General features: G+C 36.2%; 1 long non-coding RNA gene across 1 annotated transcript; it reads right to left on the bottom strand.

The window, feature by feature from the left end:
* Nucleotides 1-6,831: 6,831 nt before the first annotated feature.
* LOC116546217 lies at nt 6,832-11,809 on the bottom strand. Its single transcript, XR_004266630.1, has 3 exons — nt 11,690-11,809; nt 10,474-10,700; nt 6,832-6,885 (listed from the first exon to the last, which is right to left on the bottom strand). It is a non-coding gene; the product is annotated as an uncharacterized LOC116546217 (long non-coding RNA).
* Between the last annotated feature and the right edge of the window lie 7,482 nt (nt 11,810-19,291).

Raw genomic sequence — 19,291 nt, 5'->3', positions numbered from 1 at the left:
GAATAATTAAATAAATTCTAGGAAACTCTGAATAAACTCTAAACAGAAGAGTTTTTTATTCATGAGCATTAAGATTAATCTAAAGTTAATGTTTATTGAATTTTAAATGAAAGTTGTATAATAACACTTACAGGCATCTAAGTACTCTGACAAATTATTTAAATTGCTAGCCCAGATCTGAAAACGTTTCGCTTACACTCAGTTTTTGAATGTACCTTTGATATAAACATCTACAGCAGCTTTTCGGTTTCAAACTTTAAAAGTCTGTGACTATTAAGCAACTTGTATATGAAAAATAAAAATACACCAATATCAATAGCATTTTATTCTTTAAAATGAATACTTTAATGCAGTGTTTTAGTCTAGAAAACTAGCATTTCAATATGGAAAATGTTATGGAACTGCAAGCATTTTCTTTGGCCAGCATAGGTGCTAGCTAGTTTTCAATCATCTCCCACTGCAAATGTCTCAAGGGGAAATGGCATATGGTATTCATACCTTCCTTCCTCTCCATCCTGCCCTGAGGCTACTTCACCTACTTTAGCCACAGGTTCTTTTCCCCCATCACAGCTCTCAACAAGTAACACTCTTGTTGGTCTGCAAAATGAATTATTAAAGCTTTCTCTAGTGCCTCTCTTCTTAAGTATCAGCAAGCTAGAATATATGGTTCTTTCCCAATTTTGCTCTGCCTTTTCTAGGCAAACATTTTCTTTTTTTATTTTTCTTTTTTATTTTTTTTTGAGCTGGAGTCTCACTGTGTTGCCCAGGCTGAGGCCTTGGTTCACTGCAACCTCCACCCCCTGGGTGCAAGTGATTCTTATGCCTCAGCCTCCCAAGTAGCTGGGATTACAGGCATGTGCCACCATGCCCAGCTAACTTTGATATTTGTGTGTGTGTGTGTGTGTGTGTGTGTGTATTTTATTGCATTTTAGGTTTTGGGGTACATGTGAAGAACATGCAAGATTGTTGCATAGGTACACACATGGCAGTGTAATTTGCTGCCTCCCTACCCATCATCTATATCTGGCATTTCTCCCAAACTCCCACCCCCCACTGTCCCTCCCCTAGTTTCCCCCGACAGACCCCATTTTCTTAAACAAGGCAAGTTGGCATGGTGAAGTCAGAGAGCACTGCCAAAGTGGCTGCAAAACAAACACATCCTGTTGAACATGGGTTTCCATGCTTTATTTCCTTTACTTTTCACTGTAAGTTTATTTAGTGGGTACTATTTTAGCCTTATTTTAAAATGAAGAAACATCATACTTCAAGGATGATATTTCTGATCAAATGTAATTCATCAATAAGTAAAGAGACTGGGAAACTTCAGTATAGTTATAATCCTGCCCCATATTACACAATGAACTCATATATGAATATGATTCATAAACTTGGCCTAACCTCGTAACTTTTCAATTTTCCAGTTACTGGCTTTTTAAAGTAAAGATAACAATATCTTTTCTTCTCACTTCACACAGGATCAAACTGACTCCAAACATCTATCAAATGTAAAATATTTGCACATATGGTCATTTAAAAATCTGTGCCTCTTCTCTACTTCCCCACTGTTGCATTTTATCCACAGAATTTACTATTTCTTTTTCTGCCTTAAAGAGAGAGAAAAATAGTTTCTCACATATATGAAATCAAGAAAAGCCTTGCATTCTGAATTTGAAGTCAGCTAGCAAATAATCTTTAACAGTATCAAGAAATCTCTTTCAACCTCCCATGACCACTTCCCATTTTCTTTAAAGTACAAATGATTTGATACCACGAATCAGACTCAGGTACTTTCATTTGAAACAAGCTGACTTATTTTGCTAAATAATTACTAGTCTTCCACTGGACTTAGGACTAGAGATATAATTATCAATGAATCATATTTACCATCTAATTTTATTTTTTATTTTTATTTTATTTTTATTTTTATTTTATTTTTATTTTTATTTTTTTTTTTATTTTTTTTTTGAGACGGAGTTTCACTCATGTTACCCAGGCTGGAGTGCAATGGCGCGATCTCGGCTCACCGCTACCTCCGCCTCCTGGGTTCAGGCAATTCTCCTGCCTCAGCCTCCTGAGTAGCTGGGATTACAGGCACGCGCCACTATGCCCAGCTAATTTTTTTGTATTTTTAGTAGAGACGGGGTTTCACCATGTTGACCTGGATGGTCTCGATCTCTTGACCTCGTGATCCGCCCGCCTCGGCCTCCCAAAGTGCTGGGATTACAGGCTTGAGCCACCGCGCCTGGCCCATACCATCTAATTTTAAAAGCACATACGTATATACAAACATAATTAGAAATGAATAAAATACATTTGAAAATTGGGTACCATGTTAATAAAGCAGGCATTCATTCAGTCTGGAATAGGTGGTATAAAATTTGGAGATGAAGAGAAGAAAGCGAAGGTAAAGGAATAAATATTGACAGAAAGAATGCAGAATATTTAATAGAAGAGGTGATGTGACCTACTCAACGCAACGTTGCAGAAAATTGGATGAATGAACCAGTGAATGAATGATTATTGCATTAAATAATTAGAAATTTTACTGTACAATTATAGAAAATAGAGGGATTTTAGGCAGTTGAAAAATGAGACAATTTACAAAAACCAGGGATTCAAATCTTTCAAGCCATGAGAAAATGACTTCCTTATTTTTAGAGGGCTCTTTGAAGAAAGACTTTGAAGTATGCATTCTTCAGAACTTTGCTGTTGAGTACAAACCTGTCCATTTCCCCAGACCTAAGCTGTCTCTTTTGGTTTTTCTGGCTCTGGGCCTACTTCAGGGGTGTGGATATACACTGGACAGATGGTTACATCAACCCCTGGTTGATTATGCCTGTTTTAAGAATTGACAAATGGTCAGTTTGACCTTGAAATTTTGAATGTAGGCATTGCCCTGGACACAGAAGACAAGCCCATGTTTAAACAGTCACTCATGCATTCATTCACTTATGCATTATGCTTTCATCTGAAATGGAGCAAACCCTTCTAGGGAAGAGGGACCATGCTCAATTTTAGTTATATTTCATTTTAGCACACACTTTCCTTAGAGTAGAAATTTTCACATTAGCAATAAGCAGCTTTTTATAGTCCATATAGAGAAGACATCAGTAAATACAATGACTCTTTTTTCCCTTCTCTTGCTGTTTATTTATTTATGTATGTACTAACAGAATCCATTATTAACTGAGACTTTTATGTGGCCTTTCCCCAAATACTGCAGATGAGAGCATGTAATTTAGCCTTGGTCTATCAGACCGTATCATTTTCCTTGGCCTCATTGATTGGTTTAGGAAAAGACAATGTCCCATTTTTGCTGGGACAACCAAAATCCCCCTAGGGCACATTCTCTTGACCTATTATTGCTAGAGGTTATTTTGCTTTTTGGCTCCCAAAAGCTAATATGAAACGTTAAGTTGTCGTAGGTGTCATTTTTGCTACATGCAGAGAATCTGCCTGAGAAGAAAGCCAACATATGTGAAAGCAGAGACAAGAGACAGAGAAATGAATAAGGATAGAGATGTATATACGTATATACATACAATATATACGTATGTTGAGAGAGAAAGAGAGAGAGAGAGAGAAAGTCCTGTTCTAGCCATGTACCCTATATTGAGATTTCACCTTTGTACCTGTTTCCATTTTGCTTAATTTAGTTTAAGCTGAATTTCATTCATTGCAAGATTCTTGAAAAATGCAACACCTTACAGCTACTTTGATAATAGAAACAAAACTAACTCACCGTTTTTTCTTTACCTGGTAATTATAAGGTGGTAGCATTTTCTGATATTTAGCATCTTAGGAAAGGGAAATTTAAAATAGCATATTTTTAGTTTTGGTCTCTATGGCTATATTTTGGATCAACATAATTTCAAAATAAATTTGGAAAAATATAATAGATTTTAATTAGAGCTTGTATTATATTTGGCATATAATTCTTAAAGCGTTTTCCCATGATTGTGAATTTTATGAAATTCTGATCAATCCTTAAGATTAGTATTGGGATTAGCAGTTAATAACTGGAACAGTCAAATGTGGAAAAGAATAGCTGTGCTTTAGAAAAAAGATAGTCATGCAAATATTGATTGAAATAACATTAACAAAATTTTAAAGAATAATGAAAAATAGGAGAAGCCTGATAATCAAGGAAAGATTTATATATTGCTTTAGATCTGTATGAGCTATGCTTATTTTATTTTAATTGTGGAATTATGATGAAATAAAAAAAGAGAAACAGAATCCAACAAAGACCTAGAAAACAAGAAGCAGAGGTTTAAGATCACTCTTAGAAATTTCAAAGTTGCAACACAGCTCTTTGGAAGAACCATTGATTCATCACTGGCATACTGAAGTCTGTGGCTGGAGTAAAGGGGACCTTGGGTATTGCAAAACTGAAGGCCAAGATGGACATGTAGATTAAGTCAGCAGCTACACAAAGGATAAACTGATATGCGGTGCTGGAGAGATTCAGAGTTTAAAAAAGAGATAAAATCTACCATTAATGGTATGATTGTGTTAAACTTTTTCTAGGGTATCCTTATACCAGGGTCTGGGAACTTAAAATCTGTTTCTGTTTAAAATCTCAATGAAACTAGCATCAGTTTAGGGAGCCAAGATATGTACTCCTATATGAGAAAACAGACACAAAGATTAGAATAGGGATGACTAAACCTTTTCAGGGAAGAGTCAGGATAGCCTCTCTTATCATACTGAAAAACAAAGACAAAGGTATAATTAGAATAATCTTGCTATAGGACTCTGTGTTACCAAGGCAGGAAATTCACCCAGCATAGTTCAAAACAGGAGTGGGCAAATTTTTTTGCAAATAGCCATTTAGTAAATATTTTAGGGTTTGCAGGCCAGATGATCTATGCCTAAACTACTCAAGTCTGACTTTTGAGAAGGCAGCCATAAGTAGTACATACATAAATAGGTGTGGTTATATCTAACAAAGCTTTATTTTAAAATGCTGCTTTAGTCTGTAGGCCCTTAGTAGAGCAGATAAAAGTGCTCATAAGTGATGTCTCACTGGTGAAAAATACATGCCCATCTTTTAATGGGTGGTGTTTGCTCATTTCTGTAGTATAAATACTAGCACTGTGGCTAGTTTTAAACTATCAATGGCTTAAAAATTGATTTGAAAAATTAACAGTCAGCACTTTGAGCTCATTTTGAACAGTTGCAGGACACTACAGAATATGCTCCACTTACAAAGGAGTAAAGAAGCTCATGTCCTGAGCCTTAGTGTTTCAGATTCTGCAATCTTACATTACCTTCCCTGCTTCCAGGTCCTGTCCTTGTGTCTCATATCTACTTCCTGGAGGCACAGGTCAAAAACAATCTGCATGCAAGTGTTTGGCTTAGGCAGAGCTCAACCTCAAGAGTTATAAAACATTTATACTTCATATTCTTTTTAATTCAATGGCTTATTTATGCATATTTCCCTAATATGAGTAGTGCGATTTTGAGCAAGCACCTATGTTATAAACTATTAATTCAAGAAAGGTAGACACCTAGATATCAGTTGATGAATTTATATTATAGATTTATAATAAAAATTACTGTGTATAATGAGGTATTGACGCTCAAAGGAAACAGTACAACAGAGGATATGTTCAGGAGGAGACCAGAGAATGGGCTGAAAGAGAAATAATTATAAAACAAAGAAATGATGAGAAACAAGCTTGGGCTCATTTGGGGATGGATAAAACTCTAGGCCCAACTACTCATTATTAGACCATTTTCATAATGAACCTGTTTCAAAAAAAAAGTCAAAGTGGATATGCACTTGGTGCTAAATGAGTTTAGAAATAAAACAAAGCTGCAAAAGCCTTCTTTTATCCTCTGTCAAATTGAAAAACCAAGTAGGTCTTTGTTCTTGTAATAGTCTATTTGCTTAAATACATAGACGAGTGGCAGGGGAATCATTTAAATGTTTGCAAGCAGTCAACCGCATTAAAGAATCACAAGAAAACAGGCTGAACTCTGTAGTCAAACTGCTAACTTTATTCTAATTAATAACCCTAAATTGTGGAGCTGTTCATGTATTGCTTACATTTGGGATATAGGAATGTTGAAGTTAGAGGCTGGAGTTTGCCATAAAATAAAATAAAACCATCGTGATATGTGAAATTTTTGTTAATCCTTGTACCAGTAAAAGGAGCTTGTACATCTTTTGAGATTTAAAAGATTTTATCATAGGAATAGTGTGTAACAACCAAAATGCTCTTATTTCAGTGATTTCACAGTCCTATCTTCACGTTCATTTAACCTTCACTAATCTGTCAGGAACTCTCACCCTTATTGTTTACCCAGCAATAAATTTCTCCTTAAAGTTTGTTTATAGATGTGAGATGTGAAAATGGTGAATATAGTCTACAGAACACCACTATTTATTTATTTTTATTTTTATTTTTTTTTTATTTTATTTTATTTTTTTTTATGATTTTTTTTTTCCCATTTATTTATTTTATTGCATTTTACATTTTGGGGTACATGTGAAGAACATGCAAAATTGTTGCATAGGAACACACGTGGCAGTGTGATTTGCTGCTTTCCTCCCCATCACCTACATCTGGCATTTCTCCCCTTGCTATCTCTCCTCAGCTCCCCACCCCCCACCATCCCTCCCCTATTTCCCCCCAACTGACCCCAGTGTGTAGTGCTCCCCTCCCTGTGTCCATGTGTTCTCATTGTTCAACACCCGCCTATGAGTGAGAACATGCGGTGTTTGATCTTCTGCTCTTCTGTCAGTTTGCTGAGAATGATGGTTTATGTTAAATCATTCATATTTAGGTAACAAGGTTCAGCTCCTGTCCTCTAGAAACTTACAATTTCTACCCTCATTTTCTCTGGTTTACTTTCCTAGGAGGATCTTGCTGCAAACTTTAGTAAGTGTGGGCTATAATAAAGCAGACAGGAATTTTAAGTTACAAATAGTAATTATCCTAAGCACAGGTAAGATCATCCCACTCCCACTTTTAGAGGGTCTGCCTTATAAGAGTCCCTGAACCACAGTGAGAAATCAATATACATATTTTTGAATAAATTTTGAATAAGTAATTGGGAATCTAAGTAAACAAGAAATTACCCTACAGTGAGAGAAGAGTTTTAACACATGACGAGACGTACATCCCAGCACTTTGCGAGGCCGAGGGAGGCAAATCACGAGGTCAAGAGATCGAGACCTGCCTGGCCAACATGGTAAACCATCGTCTCCACCAAAAATACAAAAATGAGCTGGGCATGGTGGCGTCTATAGTCCCAGCTACTCAGGAGGCTGAGGCAGGAGAATCGCTTGAACCCAAGAGGCGGAGGTTGCAGTGAGACAAGATCAATCACACCACTGCACTCCAGTCTGGGTGACAGAGTAAGATTTCGTCTCAAAAAAGAAAAAAAAAAGTAGCACACTCAAGATCATAGGTTTTTTTATGACTCTTGTTACTGTGCAGTTTCTCTTTTTCCACATCAGGGATGAGCCGATTGAAGTAATTTTATATAGAATTGGTAAATTTTAATAAAGGAGGAGTAAATGTAGATAGAAAGGGTTGAAACACTTAAGTTTTATAAAAAGCAATATTCAATATCTGAAGAAAAAAACTTTACTGTCTTTTATAGACTATGTTGGAGGCATTTGCTTTGTCCGCAAGTCACAACCTTAGCGTTCTTCCATGGAGAAGGCTCGTGGCCAGCTAAATTTGTTCCGCATGATCCTAGGTCTTTGTCCATTAGTTAACTGGGCCAATCAGACTTTTTTCCCCTTGGAATTTGTAATTAGCATTCAAGAATGGTTAGTAAGTCTCCGCAACCTGCTCAAAATGGGATATGTATAGACTGTGGACCATGGAGAGCCATCATCATCCATGTAGACTGTCAAGCCCAGAGAGTGTGTCTACAGGAAGAGAACAAAGAAGATATATAGAGAGAAACAGAGAAAATCAACAGGGAGACAGTGCGGCCTGGGTTTCTGCAGGCTTTCTGACCTTGGGGCTTTCCTGAGGTCTTTTCATGAGTTCTCTGAGATAACACTTCCTTCTTATGTTATAGGTTTACTTGATTTTTATTAATTGCAAATTTGGTTTTTATTCTAAACTATTATAAACAAAATTGCAACTTAAGTTGTTTTGTTTTGCAAATTATCTATTTTGTGCCTTTGCCCAAATGTTACCATTTCAATAAATCCAACTTGATCATTCCGTTGAAAATTTTAATTTTACTCCCTCTGCTGTTATGGGCTGAATTGTGTCCCCTATACCCCAGTTTTTATGTTGATGTCATAATCCCCAGTACTCCAGAATGTTCTGTACTTGGAAATGAGATCTTTAATGAAGTAATTAAGTTAAAATATAGTCATTGAGGTTGGATCCTATTCCAATATAACTGGTGTCCTTGTAAGAAGATATTCGGACACAGAAGGCTACAAAGGGAAGACTATTATGAAGATACAGAAAGAAGGCAGCCATCTGGCTGGGCACAGTAGCTCAAGCCTGTAATCCCGGCACTTTGGGAGGCCAAAGCGGGTGGATCATCTGATGTCAGGAGTGTGAGACAGCCTGGTCAACATAGCAAAACCCCATCTCTACTAAAAATACAAAACTTAGCTGGGCGTGTTGCCGTGTGCCTGCAGCCCCAGCTACTCTATTTGGGAGGCTGAGACAGGACAATTGCTTGAACCCAGGAGGCGGAGGTTGCAGTGAACTGTGATCGCACCACCGCACTCCAGCCTGGATGACAGAGCAAGACTCTTTTTCAAAAAAAGAAAAAAAGAAGAAGAAGGAGGCAGCTAGACAGCTATTTACAAACCTGGGAGTAAGGCCTGGAGCATAGCCTTCCTTACAACCGTGAGAAGAAACCAAGCTAACAACACCTTGATTGTAGACATGTAACCTCCAAAATGCTGAGACAATACACCTTTCTTCTTTAAGCCACTCAGGCTGGTGTATTTTGTCATGGCATCCCTAGCAGGTGAATATACTACCCCCTACGCTGATCTCTCTGACCTGTGTTCTTCTCATTTTTGTCTTTCTCTCCTCACTAGAATGTAAATTCAGGAGGGCAGAGAGTTTTGCCTATTTTGCTCACTGATATTTTTCTCAATGTTTGAACAATGTTCAATATACATATATGCATTAATAAGAATTTGTATTAATACATGATTTTTAAGTGCAGAGAGTAAGTACCACATGAAGAATGGAGATCCTTGTGTAACTCTGGGTAAATCAAGTCAATTTGTAAAAATCTCAATTATGTTTTGTAAAAGTGAAATGTCAGGACTTCTTTAAAACATGAACTACAGAGCATCCTATCATTTTCTGAAAAACATGATATTCAGCTTTTACCTTTCTGCTACTAGAAAGAGTTTCTGGCTTTGTAATGTTAAGTCCTTCAGTGAAATTCTGTGAATTCAAAGGTGTTTCTTCTGCCTTTCTGTGAAGACCCTAGAGAATATTTGTGTTTCTTCTTGCTTTTAGAAATTTATCAATAAGTCTCCTACATAGGATTTGAGGATGAAATGAATATGCTCATAGTTAAATTATCAACTTTATTTGCAAAAATTGATAGTAAGTTAAACATTCTTTTAAGATTTGGTAGGAATTTGTTTTTTCATGAAGAAAACATTTTGAGGCTATTTGTGAAAAGTAAAGACTACTATAGAAAATTCGGTTTTGTAAAATTATGTCATTATAATTTTATTAAGATGTATAAAATCACATCCTCATTGGAGTTCTGTCTTCCTTTTATTCTGTAAATTATCAGGTTCTAATAATTGATTCTGTAAGTTATCAGGCATTCTTTTTAACTTAATCCAAGCCCCATTTTGGAAGAAGTAACAACTTGTGTTGCAAGTTTAGTTCAAATTTTATTATTCATTTTATCCTTGACCTCGGTGGTTAAAACTATTAAGTAAAGTAATGCTAATTGTGGTGGTGTTTTTTGATTTAGACACTTGTCCACTAGGAATTGGACTGAGACCAATTCATTTCATTCCAGCCACTGAACAGACATCAAGCTGTAATGATTTTTGGTCACTGTTCAAGAGTTTACATTAATATAAAGGGCACACAGGGTAAAACTCAATCATAAATACCACCCTATACATTTAGGTGGACGTTTATGTACTAAACTGTGTGAAGTAATGGTGAAAATTATGAATACATACGTTTTACTATTTTGCAACTGAGTATGAAACATCACTATGAATTTTGTTCTGATTTTTTTTCATTATATAAAATAAGACAGGGCATTTAAAATTTTTACAAAGAACTAAGAAAGAAATTACTTGTCTCAATCCACTAATTATTTGATTGCCTAACATTCCTCAAATATTACAGAGGAAATACATAACATATGAAAATGAGTAAGGCATGATCTTGGCCCTGAGGAGATTTATGGCTTAGTATAAGAAATGAGAAAAGTAAATGGATAATAAATGGCAGATTTAAGATAATGGAATAACACTTTTTGAGCACTCACCTGTTCCAGGCAGTCTTCTAAGAGCTTTATATGTGTTATGCCAATGGAAATTTTAAGCAGACATTGAGGTATGCATTGTTTGATAGTTAAGGAAACAAAGTCACAGAACATTGAAGCAACTTTGAGAGGTCATGAAGTTAGTAAGTAAATATGTTGGCATTTGAACTCACAATTTTGGCCGCTGAATCACGTGCTTAACCTCTGTAATTTGCCTTTAGGGTAAGTTCCTTAAGAACAATGTAAAACCAAAATGAAATGAAAACCCTGCAATCTTGTGTAATAATTCACATAAGGCAGAGATCACATCTGTGTTGAGGAATCCCAGAACACTTCTTGGGAAGGATGCATTTGGAGGGGTCCTTAAGACATTTGAATATGTGGAAATCTAGATGAGACATTATCTTCAGTAGAGAGGCTACGTCTTAGACTGCCTGGTTTATCACCAAATCTTCCTGTGTACAGAGGCAGACTAACCTTTCTCATCCTCCAGTGTAAACAGGTGCACTCATGTGACTGAGTTCTACCTAAAGAGTGTATATTGTATAAACATTGTAATGCATATAATGTATACTGTATCTATAGTAGAAATGCTATAAGGTCTGAAGATTTCTAGGCCAGGCCTATAAAATTTCTCATGTACGATTTTTTTCCTGCCTTTCCCCCTTATTGCAGATGATCCACAGATCTTAGATGAAAATGGTAGACCACATTCACAATATGAAAGAGAAGCTGATCCTTAAGTCACAACTTGAAGGTGAGTCAACTGCATACTAAAAAACCCATTTTAGCCATTTTTGAATGAGAATAAATGCTTACTGTGGTCAGCTACTGATATTTTGACACTTGCGGACTATAACAGTCAGCCTGCCTTCACTTATATAGGAAATATAAGAAGCAGAGTGTCATATAAGGAGAATAAATTAAATTTGCCTGTCATCAGTGGTTGGGAAGTGTAATTTGAGGTTTTAAGACGCCAATATAAGAGACTAAAATTGCATATGGCAAAACTATCCTAGAAATTCCCTATACAGTTCAGCATATACGACATAGCACAATGTAAAATAACATTTACATAGCTGAGTATTTAGAGACCTATAGATAATTGTATCAGTCCTTCTCACTCTTGAATTGTTAATGTTTTTCTAGTGTCAATTAATTATTCAACTTCTTCCTTTAGGGTATTGATGAAACCATTACCACTTATTTGTCTGCCCACCTGAACCATATGTTCTACTTCTTTAATGGAGAAGAAACATAATCTTTCTAAAGTGTTTGGCAAGGAGTGTTGGTTATTTCAGCCTAGGTTTCTTCCATTGCCTGAGGCATGTTACATAATGTGATTTCATGGAATTGAGAGGCAGTTAATATTCTTAGAAAGAACACAGGCTTTATCAGCAGAGAACTTGGGTTTGAATTCTCGCTTTTACATCATTCTAGTTATGCTGTGGACCTTGAACAATTTACTTTTTAGAACTTCTATATTCCAATTAGGAAACTGGAGATAAACATATAGACATTAAAATTTTGTCCCAAAGCTGTGTTTATCTAGAATAACTAACATTTGTGGAGCATTTATCATGCTGCATTTTCTAAATCAATTGCTCTGTTATATTTTCTATATTTTCAGGTTTCTGTGCTTTATAAACATTGTTGGTTTTGGTCTGAGCATGTCATGCATTCTGTTAAGTATATATAGAATTCCCAACTCAGGAATAGACAGCATTTTGGTTTATTTTATTTTCTTCGTCTCTTTTAAAATTTTTTTATCTTATTTATTTATTTATTGAAGACAGAGTCTTGGTCTGTCACCCAAGGTGGAGTGCAGTGGCATGACCTAGGTTCACTGCAACCTCCACCTCCTGGTTTCAAGAGATTCTTCTGCCTCAGCCTCCCAAGTAGCTGGGATTATAGGCATGTGCCGCCATGCTGGACTAATTTTTTATTTTTAGTAGAGACAAGGTTTCACCATGTTGGCCAGGCTGGTCTGGAACTCCTGACCTCAGGTGATCCTACTGCCTCAGACTCCCAAAGCTCTGAGATTCCAGTGTGAGCGACCTCACCTGGCCCCTTCTTCTCTTTTTTTCCTTATTCATTCTCCCATTTACCATTATGCTTACATTCAGTACATCTTTAATTCCATTTACTCCATTTCTGTTGAGGTTAATCAATTACACAAAAATGATCCTTCTAAACTAATATGTAAATTACCAATATTTTTAAACTTTGTATTTATAGCAACCTTACTATCTACTTAAGGAAGGTGCTGTAAACTTCATTTGACAGAGAGAGTAAATGACTTGTCTTATGTTTCACATTATTTGATGACAAAACTAGGACTAAAAAAAAAACTATTAACAATTATGGAGTACTTATAGTTTGTCTAACACTATTCATATATTAACTAATTTCCTGCTCATAGTACTTCTGTGAGTTAAGTGCTATTATTATCACCAAGTTCTATGCAAGGAAAAGGAGGCACAGGGATGTCTGAGTAGTGTGCCAAGGTCAGCATAACTACTAAGTGGCTGATATGTATTTGAACCCAAATGTTTGCATGTCTAAACCATTCTAGGATGCAGATTTTCTTAAAGTATGTATGGTGTTTGGTACAGTGACTGATATGTGATATCAGTAAATAAAAGACATTGTTATTGGAATATTCAGGAATCTGAGGAAGTCAACATAACCAAATCATCCTGTTATTGTACAACAGTAGTATATTTAGCTAGTAAGGCACAGCAGGCACATACATTGATGTTGTTAAATGCTATGTCTTGCGTCTACATGCTTAAACATCAAACATTATTATTGTTTCATTTTTAAAAGCATGAAGTTTAAAAAGTGAACAAATAATGTAACAGTCTTCAATTCTAGGACTACCCTTAAAATTTTAAAAATAATATAATCCCCATGTGGACATTTATTGGAAAATTTTGTCTTTCACTGTGATAAGATACATTTCAGCTTTTAGAAAAAGTATATATGACAGTACCAGCAAAAATAGATGATTAAATCATTAAATTTAAAATTCTGATATGATAATTTTTGGCTTTATACTGAATGTTTAAGAATCTGTAACTTTATAATATATACCGGTCTAGTGAGATTATTTTAGACAGCTATATACGTTATCTGTTGGTAGGCAGGAACAATTTTTCTTTAACATTATGTCTACCTTTCGGAGCTTTGGTTAATGCCTGAAATGTATCAGAAAACATAATTATCACTGTTGTATTTATTATTTCTAAGAATAAATAAACTCACCTAAAAAGTTAAAGTATATCATTTTCTAGCCAGCACTGTGGTCTCAACCTGGGGCTTGAAAATAGGTTGTGTTCCGTCTCCCTCTCATATATTTATAAGAAACATAAGCTCTGCAGCTGGAAATCAGCTGACAAATTTGATTATGATCCTATAGTAGTAGTTCTGTAGAAACACAGCAATGAGTCTTGCCACAGAGCCAATTATCTTGATTATGAACGTGCTATTTTTAAAAACGTGACCTTTGTAATTCCTTTATAGATGATCTATATTCTGTTTATTCATGAGTAATAATTAAATTTTTCTGCAATTATTTAGATATGCATATAAATGAACTATGTTTTACATTAATATACCCAAATTAAATCAAATTCTATATTTACACATAATCTTAGTCTCCTATCTTGCATTAACGTTTGTTACTGAAAAGCCATACTTTTTAACAACTTGTCATTTAACTAATGGGATGATTAGTTATGGGCCAAAGGGAAGGTTTAAAGAGAAATTGAATAGCTTTTTGCTTCAATAAAATATAATTTAAATCTTTAATGTTTATTATGATGAAAGCACTAAGGTTAGAAGTGACTCCACAATATTCATATGAGTTATGCTTATTGGTTGCAATCTGGTGGGAAAGTAGATTAGAAGACTAGTTTTGGCAGTTTTTGTATAACAGTTATGCTTTTTATTTAGGTTATAAATTGAGAGGGTTAAAATGGAGAGCAGTGAAGATTACGGAGAGGGCTACAAAGCCAGCTACTTCTGGGCACTACCACAATGAGATGATATAAAAATAATCAAAAGGCTTTTTGTGTGTGTGTTATTTAATCTACTGATGGACACAGATACGTGTATCTAACTCTAAGACTGCTACCATGAGAAGTGTACATTGAATGCCTAGGTTAGCACAAAGGGAACAATTTATTCTGACCTGTGGATTGTAACAGGTGTCAATGAAAAAGTTGTATTTGAGCTGGGTCTTGAAGGATAAATGAGACTTTAAAAGATAGATGGGGTGGCAGGGTGTGGTGGCTCACACCTGTAATTGCAGCACTTTGGGAGGCTTGGTGGGGGATCACCTGTGAGGTCAAGAGTTCGAGACAAGCCTGGCCAACATGATGAAACACCAGCTCTAGTAAAAATACAAAAATTAGCCGAGCGTGGTGGAGTATATCTGTGGTCCCAGCTACTCCAGAAGCTAAGGTGGGAGAATCGCTTGCATCCCGAGTTGGAGGTTGCAGTAAGCTGGGGTGGTACCACTGCACTCCAGCCTAGGCAACAGAGCAAGACTCTATCTTGAAAAAAGATTGGAGTAAAAAAAATGTTCCAAGCAGAGGAACCCTTATCGACAGTTAAGACCAAAAACAGCGGAGAATCAACAGTATCCAAAATGCTGAGAGTCTATTACCAACATAGAGAACAATGTGGGTGAAGTTTGAAGGAAGGTATGAAGTTAACATGTAGAATTAAGAATTCAGAACCAGGAGCATATAATGAGTTTTAAGCAGGTCAGAGTGTGGGCTTGGGGAGAGATACAGGTCCTGAATCATTGGTTAGCTTCACTTATGGTTTGCTTTTAAGAGCTTACAGTGACTAGTTGCAAAATCAGCTTAAGAGAGCCCCCTGCACCTGGAAAAGTCAGGGATAAAATTGAAATAACCAGAGAAGAAAATAAAATCAAACATGTAAAATTTCGTTTCCTTCTATTTTTCCTTTGAGCAGTTGGCTCTTGCTTATTTCATCTCATGATTCCAGTTGCCCCAAAGGAGAACGGGCCATGCAGAGTGAAGTTAAGCACTTTTGTTTCTGTAAGAGAAGAGCAAAGGCAGACCTTGTGGTGGCAGATCAGTGGGTGCTGTTTACCCAGTACCTCCATTCTTACCTGTTAGCTGACTCTTCTCAAGCACTGAGAAAATAGGGTGACATTTGAAGAGCTGTACATTACACATTAAATTGAACATAGCTATATCCTGTTCAAGAACAAATTTCCTTAGTGGGTGAATGGAGAAACACTAGTTACTGAGGTAAACGAAATGAAATTACTGTTTCCATGGAGCCAAAGAAAATGCAAAGTAGAGTGGCAGACACTAAGGATACATTATTTTCATACTTTTGCATAGGATTGGTCTTTCCTTCCTCTTCCCCAGATCAAATCAAGTCATCCTTTGCTATATTCCCTTCCCTCTCTAATGTTACCTTCCTGACCTGTAAGCTCCTAGCCAGAGCCCTTACTTCAACCTCTCTTGAATTGCCTACCCAGATTACTAATCCTCGGTTGATCCCTAGATACAACGCTGACTCTTCTATATCATCTTTTCAAGAACAGAATAGTTATCAACTGAATAGGTATAGATTCTCTTTCATGTGAACAGGTGCTACAAGTGGTTGAATAGATACAGTCCTCTTAGAGATGAGAAGTGGGGAATCAGTTAACTGAGTGTGTGTTTTGGGTGGCTCTCTTCTTTTAAAAGTGTTGCTAGTATAGCATCTGATACATTGTTGAAGCTTAATAAATGTTTATTGCTGTTAATCAAGGCCAGTGACTTCTGTCCATCTTCAAGCTAAGAACCAGGAAAGCCAGTGGTGAAAAGTAGTTTATGAAATGAAATATCCCACAGAGAAAAATGCATAAATTGTCTGACTGGTTTGTAGTGGAGAAATAAACCAGCTGTATATGTGGTGCACAAGAACTAAATAAAAATATTATTTTGAGATTTATTTGGAAATAGCTGTTTCCCAATACTGTGCAGATTGTGGGCCAGATTTTAGCCTGTGTAATTTTGTGAGACAGCTAATCTACAGTGATCAAAACACAGTATTTCAAGACAAAGATTTATTATATTTTTTATAACAGCAACTTATATTGTTAATAAAATCAGTGCAAAATTAGTATATTCTCATCAAGTCACAAATACCATGATGTTGATATAATGAATTATGAAGTTTGAGATCATTATATTAAGAAATGATTTATCTAAACTGACCAAGAGTAGGAAATGATTTGTCTAAACTGACCAACAGTTTATCTAAGCTGACCAAGAGTAGGTAACATACTTTGAAGTGAATATTTATTCCTCTTATCCAATGTTTTGATTTTTTTAAAACTAATCTGTGATAAATAAGGATCCTGCTTTCTATCAACCATTTGGTAATTTCCTAAATCTTTCTTATGGTTAGAGCTTCAAAATGACAATTCAAAGCATCTGTATTAGTCTGTTCTCACACTGCTCTAAAGAACCACCGAAGACTGGGTAATTTATAAAGAAAGGAGGTTTAATTGACACAGTTCTGCAAGATGTACAAGAGACATGGCTGAACAGGTGTCAGGAAACTTATAATCATGGTGGAAGGTGAAGGGGAAGCCCAGGCACCTGATAAGAGGGAACAAAAAGAAGAAAGAGAGAAGGGGGAAGTGCTACATACTTTCAAACGACCAGATATCTGGTGAGTACTCTATCAGGAGACAGCACTAGGGGGATGGTGCTAAATCCTTAGAAACTACCCCATGACCCAGTCACCCACCACCAGGCCCCATCACCAACACTCAGAATCACAATTCAACATGAGATTTGGGTGGGGACACAGTGCCAAACCATATCAGCATCTATCAACCAATAACCAAAAATCCAAATGAGAACATGAGACTTTGTCACTTTGTGGATGTGACAGCCTCTGTAAGTTGCCATAATTTTATTTAGTGTGGTCTACTCCATCAATTTATTATTTGAAAATCCTATCTAATAAGACAATTTCTTAATTGATATAAAGTTATGCATTTCCCATCTTAAACTAACATTTATTGAATTGTTTTTTATTTCAAATTATTATACCCACAATCTTAAATCTATTTATAAAGATGAATCAAAAACCATTTGAAAGACTTTTTTCTTCTGATTTTCTTTCCTCCAAAAACTGGACTAGAGGAAATAAGTTTACAAATAAGAGGTCAAGGGGAAAGTTTATTTCTTATTGTTATAAAAACTCATCTATATTTTTAAAAACATCGTAGTTTAATATTCTGTGTAAATATGCCTTTTTGTTGTCCAAGCATTTGAAGTAAAAAATGGATCCATAATTAACATATGGCAGCTCTCTGATGCCTTAATAAATGGAAAAGAGCTTTTGTTCAAAGCTGTCAGAGCTCTTTCACAAATTAATTGACCAACCTGGCGAATGCAGTGTAGCCCCATATTCTGAAGGGGGAAATGAGTATAGCCAGCTTAAAATAAACCCTAAGTTGTAGAACATATCTGAAAGTGAAAAAGAAAAGTACTTCTGAGAGGTATATTTAGGGACAGCTTTACATTTTCCTGTCCTAGTCCGCTGACAGAGGCACCACTGCTATCCTTTCATTCTGACCTCATATATTATAGATCTAGTTTTGTCTTTTGTTCCAAATGCATGGGCAGGTGTCAAAGCTATATTTCCACAGTTACTCTAATGAGCTCTGCATGATTTTATTAAGAAAGTGAGAGAAAGAGAGAGAGAGAGAGAGAGAGAGAGGGGGGGGGAGAGAGACTTGTTTGTACTTACATAGAACATTCAACATTAAAAGATTGAACACTTTATAATTTCACTCATGTGACATTCTGGAAAAGACAAAGGCATATTGAAGAGAATCGGCACTTACTAGGTGTTGGGACCTGCTGTGACTATAAAGCGTAGCCCCAGAAAGATTTTTTTGGGAGTAATAGAACTATTCTGGAGCCTGATTGGTGTTGTGGTTACACGAATCTCTACACGTGCTACAATTCTTTGAACTGATTTCCAAAAAAGGTCAACTTTACTGAAGTAAATTTATAAGGTATAAAAAAAGTTGAAAAATGATTTGATTTTCTTAGTACTAAATCTTATTTTTGGTTTTGTTCTTATATGATAGAATGATGTTTAAATGAGTTATAGGAATAGCTGATAAAAATATTTCCAGAATTATGAAAAATTTTTTGGATCTTTAAATATCTGTTGTGATAGTTAATTTTTAGTGTCAACTTGACTGGAGTAAGTAATGCCTGGAGAACTGATAAAACACGAACCTGGGTATGTCTGTAGGGGTGTTTCCAAAGGAGACTGGCCTGTGAGTTGGTGGACTCTGTGGTCTGCCCCTAATGTGGGTGGTCACCACTCAATTGGCTGGAGTCCCTGATAGAAGAAAAGAGGCTGAGGAAAAGCGATCCTACTTCCTGCCTCCCCCAACCCCACCACCCCGCTTGATCCTTCCGCCCCTCCTTCTGGAGCTAGAACACTATTATTTTCTTGCCTTGGACATTAGAACTCCATGCTCTCTAGCCTTTCGATTCTAGGACATACGTGCAACTTCCCACGCCCACCCATTTATTCTCCAGCCTTTAATCATGGACTGGGAATTACACCATTGGCTTCCCTGTTTCTGAAGCTTCAGTCTTGGGCTGAACCATGCTACCAGAATCTCAGGGTTTCCAGCTTTTATATGGCCTGTAAGGGAAGTTCTCAACCTCCGTGACTGAATGAGCCAATTCTGCTAATAAATCCCCTCTCATCTGTCTCTCTATGTATTTATCTATCTATGTTTTATTGGTTC

The sequence above is a fragment of the Sapajus apella genome, unplaced genomic scaffold, assembly GCF_009761245.1.
Source record: "Sapajus apella isolate SASKATOON/1434 unplaced genomic scaffold, GSC_monkey_1.0 scaffold5, whole genome shotgun sequence".
Classification (NCBI taxonomy): domain Eukaryota; kingdom Metazoa; phylum Chordata; class Mammalia; order Primates; family Cebidae; genus Sapajus; species Sapajus apella.
Note: the sequence above shows the minus strand (reverse complement) of the source record. Positions and strands in the feature narration are given on the sequence as shown.